This window comes from Oncorhynchus masou, chromosome 32, assembly GCF_036934945.1.
Source record: "Oncorhynchus masou masou isolate Uvic2021 chromosome 32, UVic_Omas_1.1, whole genome shotgun sequence".
Lineage (NCBI taxonomy): Eukaryota > Metazoa > Chordata > Actinopteri > Salmoniformes > Salmonidae > Oncorhynchus > Oncorhynchus masou.
In genome coordinates, this window is record NC_088243.1 from 9350967 (window position 1) to 9357132 (window position 6166).

The following is a 6166-nucleotide window of genomic DNA, read 5'->3' on the forward strand; positions in this document are numbered from 1 at the left end:
TATATATATGAAGTCAGACGTTTACAAACACTTATCTTGGAGACATTAAAACTTGTTTTTCAACCACTCCACAAATTTCTTGTTAACAAACTGTAGTTTTGGCAAGTCTGTTAGGACATCTATTTTGTGCATGACACAAGTCATTTTTCCAACAAATGTTTACAGACAGATTATTTAACTTATATTTCACTGCATCACAATTCCAATGGGTCAGAAGTTTACATACACAAAGTGGACTGTGCTTTTAAACAGCTTTGGAATTTCCAGATCATGATGTCATGGCTTTAGAAGCTTCTGATGGGCTAATTGACATCATTTCAGTCAATTGGAGTTGTTTAAAAATAGGGCTATCTTATGTATACCACCCCTACCTTCAAAAAATTAACTTTTAACAAGGCACACCTGCTGGTTGAGAGAATGCCAAAATATGTTCAAGCTGTCATTAACTTAAATGGTGGCTACTTTGTAGAATCTCAAAAATAAAATAGATTTTGATTTGTTTAAAACTTTTTGGGTTACTACATGATTCCCCGTGTTATTTCATAGTTTTGTTGTCTTCACTATTATTCAAACAATGTAGAAAGTTGTACAGATAAATAAAAACCCCTTGAATGGGTAGTTGTGTCCAAACTTTTGACTGGGACTGTATGTGGATGTGTGTACTTACTGAACACTACTCCATTCCATGAATAATGTATGTGGGTCATTCATTCCCCAGGACCGGTCTTAGACACAGAGAAGGAAGAGAAATCAAAGTGCATCCTGACACGCACTGTCACACTTGACCCACTGGTTGACAGATCAGGGTGCGTTCTCTACTCCCTCCCTCCCCTTGGCCTGGACATCCACCCATCGCTCACAAAAACCTTGACCCACTGGTTGACGGATCAGGGTGCGTTCTCTACTCCCTCCCTCCCCTTGGCCTGGACATCCACCCATCCCTCACAAAAACCTTGACCCACTGGTTGACGGATCAGGGTGCGTTATCTACTCCCTCCCTCCCCTTGGCCTGGACATCCACCCATCCCTCACAAAAACCTTGACCCACTGGTTGACGGATCAGGGTGCGTTATCTACTCCCTCCCTCCCCTTGGCCTGGACATCCACCCATCCCTCACAAAAACCTTGACCCACTGGTTGACGGATCAGGGTGCGTTATCTGGACATCCACCCATCGCTCACAAAAACCTTGACCCACTGGTTGACAGATCAGGGTGCGTTCTCTACTCCCTCCCTCCCCTTGGCCTGGACATCCACCCATCCCTCACAAAACCTTACTCCCTCCCTCCCCTTGGCCTGGACATCCACCCATCCCTCACAAAAACCTTGACCCACTGGTTGACAGATCAGGGTGCGTTATCTACTCCCTCCCCTTGGCCTGGACATCCACCCATCCCTCACAAAAACCTTGACCCACTGGTTGACGGATCAGGGTGCGTTCTCTACTCCCTCCCTCCCCTTGGCCTGGACATCCACCCATCCCTCACAAAAACCTTGACCCACTGGTTGACGGATCAGGGTGCGTTATCTACTCCCTCCCTCCCCTTGGCCTGGACATCCACCCATCCCTCACAAAAACCTTGACCCACTGGTTGACAGATCAGGGTGCGTTATCTACTCCCTCCCTCCCCTTGGCCTGGACATCCCTTTCACAAAAACCTTCTGAACATTTCTACTCGTGCGTGAATGGAACATTGCAGGGACATTCACTACTAGGAAACATGATCAGCTGATAACAGGTCTTTCTCTACCTGAAATATTAGGAACAAATTTGTTTTCCACCAGGCTCTTTTCCACAAACAGTTGACCCATGACAGGCCAGAATTTGTTCAGACGGTGGGGGGGGGGGGTTATGAATGAGAGAGAGAGATAATAACAGAGTGACAGAGATAGAGCGTGAGATATACAAAATGATAGAGAGATGGAAAGCGAGATGCAGAAGAGCTGTGCAGCGTGTCCCCTTCGATCTATCAGTCAGAACAGCACCTGGGAGTAGTTGTAGCACGGGGACTTTAGTCACAATCACAGTTTTCCTCCGTGTGTGTGTGTGTGTGTGAGTCCGTGCTCTCCTGTGTGTGTGTGTGTGTGTGTGTGTGTGTGTGTGTGTGTGTGTGTGTGTGTGTGTGTGTGTGTGTGTGTGTGTGTGTGTGTGTGTGTGTGTGTGTGTGTGTGTGTGTGTGTGTGTGAGTCCGTGCTCTCCCGTGTGTGTGCGTGTGTGTGAGTCCGTGCTCTCCGGTGTGTGTCACACTTGTGTGTGTTGAAGCATACGACATGTAATCACAAGCAGGTCCACCCTACAAATCATTTATATTGATTACAATCCCAGTGGCTGGCTGCATACATCATTAGCATAACGCAACGTTAACTATTCATGAAAATCGCAAATGAAATGAAATAAATATATTTGCTCTCAAGCTTAGACTTTCATTAACAACACTGTCATCTCAGATTTTCAAAATATGCTTTTCAACCATAGCTAAACAAGCATTTGTGTAAGAGTATTGATAGCTAGCGTAGCATTTAGCGTAGCATTTAGCGGGCAACATTTTCACAAAAACCAGAAAAGCATTCAAATAAAATCATTTACCTTTGAAGAACTTCGGATGTTTTCAATGAGGAGACTCTCAGTTAGATAGCAAATGTTTAGTTTTTCCTGAAAGATTCTTTGTGTAGGAGAAATCGCTCCGTTTTGTACATCACTTTTGGCTACCAAAAAAACCCGAAAATTCAGTCACCAAAACGCCAAACTTTTTTCCAAATTAACCCAATAATATCGACTGAAACATGGCAAACGTGGTTTAGAATCAATCCTCAAGGTGTTTTTCACATATCTCTTCATTGATATATCATTCGTGGAAGTCTGCTTTCTTCTCTGAATTAAATGGAAAAATACTTGCAGCTGAGGTTTACGCACCAATTTCAACGCAGGACACCGGGCGGACACCTGGTAAATGTGGTCTCTTATGGTCAATCTTCCAATGACATGCCTTCAAATACGTCACAATGCTGCAGACACCTTGGGGAAACGGCAGAAATTGTGGGCTCTCGCCTTGCGCATTCACAGACATATAAGGAGACATTGGAAAACAGCGCTTCAAAAATTTTGCTCATTTCCTATTTGAAGTTTCATCTTGGTTTCGCCTGTAGCATCAGTTCTGTGGCACTCACAGATAATATCTTTGCAGTTTTGGAAACGTCAGAGTGTTTTCTTTCCAAAGCTGTCAATTATATGCATAGTCGAGCATCTTTTCGTGACAAAATATCTTGTTTAAAACGGGTTTGGCAGGTGTACCAGAACCGCCACAGATGCAATTACAGCTCTACAGCTCACCGCAAAGAGAGCGAGAGAGAGCGAGAGGGAGAGGGATATTTTATTTTATTTTTGTACATTAACTATTTGCACATTATATCGCATTTGAAATGTCTTTATTATTTTGGAACTTTGGTTTGTGTCATGTTTAATATCAAGTTTTATTGTTTATTTCACTTTTGTTTATTTTCTACTTCTGTTGCTTTGGCAATGTGAACATATGTTTCCCATGCCAATAAAGGCCTTAAAAACTTCTTAAGGTATAGGGGGCAGCATTTTCACTTTTGGATAAATAGCGTGCCCAATTTCAACTTCCTGCTACTCATGCCAAGAATATAAGATATGCATATTATAAGTAGATTTGGATGGAAACACTCTGACGTTTCTAAAACTGTTTGAATCATGTCTGTGAGTATAATAGAACTTATGTAGCAGGCAAAACCCAGAGGACAAACCATTCAGATGTTGTTGTTTTTTAGGTCACTGAAACCAGATTTATTTATTTTTGAGGTCACTGTCTGTTCAATGAGTTCTCATGGGGAAACGATATTTCTAAGGAACCTGTTTCAGTTCCTGCCGCTTCCACTGGATGTCACCAGTCTTTGGAATTTGGTTGAGGTTATTCCTTTGTGCAGTGAAGAAGTACGGCCATCCTGGAAAAGGGTGGGAGGTGAGAGTTGGCCAAGACTTGAAAAGTGGCGTTAGTTTCCTCTCGTCCTCTATTGAGATAGACCCGTCTTCAATTTGATTGATTATTAACGTTTAAAAATACCTAAAGTTCTACTACAAATGGAGTTTTAAATATTTTGGCAAAGTTTATAGGGAACTTTTAAAATATTTTGTAGTGATGTTGAGCAAATTGGAAGCTGTTTTTTTCTGGATCAAACGCGCCAAATAAATGGACATTTTGGATATATATTGTCACGCCTTGGTCATTGTATTTTGTGTTTTCATTATATATTTGGTTAGGCCAGGGTGTGACATGGGTTTATGTATTGTATTTTTCGTATTGGCTGCCTGAGGCGGTTCTCAATCAGAGTCAGGTGATTCTCGTTGTCTCTGATTGGGAACCGTATTTAGGTAGCCTGGTTTTCACTATGTATTTCGTGGGTGATTGTTCCTGTCTCTGTGTTAGTGTTCACCAGTCAGGCTGTAATAGGTTTCACGTTCCGTTTTGTTGTTTTGTATTTTTTAGTTATTTCATGTTTAGTTTCGTTATTTTGTTTCACTAATAAACATGAGTAACCAACACGCTGCATTTCGGTCCGACTCTCTTTCGACAAATGAAGAACGACGTTACAGAATCACCCACGACACTCGGACGGAGCAGCGTGTTAACATGCAGCGACAGCTGAAGCAGCAAAGGGAGGAGGAATTATTCGGAGTATGGACATGGGAAGACGTGCTGGATGGTAAAGGTTGTTACACTTGGGAGGAGATTTTGGATGGAAGAGATCGCCTCCCATGGCAACAGGTGGAGGCACTAAGGAGAGCAGAGGCAGCCGGAGATAGGAGCCGACGATACGAGGGAACACGGTTGGCAAGGAAGCCCGAAAAGCAGCCCCAAAAATGTCTTGGGGGGGGGGGCTATCAGGGAGTATGGCTGCGTCAGGTAGGAGACCTGCACAATCTCCCTGTGCTTACCGGGGGGCTAGAGAGACCGGGCAGGCACCGTGTTATGCAGTGGTGCGCACGGTGTCCCCAGTGCGGGTGCATAGCCCGGTGCGGTATATTTCAGCTCCGCGTATCAGCGTCGAGCCAAATGCCATGAAGCCGGCTCTACGCATCCGGTCCCCAGTGCGTCTCCTTGGGCCGGCTTACATGGCACCAGCCTTGCGCTCGGTGTCTCCGGTTCGCCTACATAGCCCCGTGCGGGCTATTTCTCATCACAGCACTGGCAGGGCAACCGAGAGTATTCAACCAGGTAAGGTTGGGCAGGCTTCCAGAGCTGTCAGTCTGCTTAGAGCAGCCAGAGCTGTCAGTCTGCATGGAGCAGCTAGAGATGCCAGTCTACATGGAGCAGCCAGTGTTGCCAGCCTGCATGGAGCAGCTAGAGCTGCCAGTCTGCATGGGGCAGCCAGATCTGTCAGTCTGCTTGGAGCAGCCAGAGTTGCCAGTCTGCATGGAGTTGCCAGTCTGCAAGGAGCTGCCAGTCTGCATGGAGCAGCTACAGCTGCCAGTCCGCAAGGAGCTGCCAGTCTGCATGGAGCAGCCAGAGCTGAAGGTCTGCATGGAGCAGCTAGAGCTGCCAGTCTGCAAGGAGCTGCCAATCTACAAGGAGCTGCCAGTCTGCATGGAGCAGCTAGAGCTGCCAGTCTGCAAGGAGCTGCCAGTCTGCATGGAGCAGCCAGAGCTGTCAGTCTGCATGGAGCAGCTAGAGCTGCCAGTCTGCAAGGAGCCGTCAGTCAGCATGGAGCAGCCAGAGCCGTCAGTCAGCATGAAGCAGCCAGAGCCGTCAGTCTGCCAGGATCTGCCAGTCAGCCAGACTCTTCCAGATCTGCCAGTCAGCCAGACTCTTCCAGATCTGCCAGTCAGCCAGACTCTTCCAGATCTGCCAGTCAGCCAAACTCTTCCAGATCTGCCAGGCAACCAGACTCTTCCAGATCTGCCAGTCAGCCAGACTCTTCCAGATCTGCCAGTCAACCAGACTCTTCCAGATCTGCCAGTCAACCAGACTCTTCCAGATCTGTCAGTCAACCAGACTCTTCCAGATTTGCTATTCAGCCATACTCTTTCAGATCTGCCAGTCAGCCAGACTCTACCAGATCTGCCAGTCAGCCAGACTCTTCCAGATCTGCCAGTCAACCAGACTCTTCCAGATCTGCTAGTCAGCCAGACTCTTCCAGATCTGCCAGT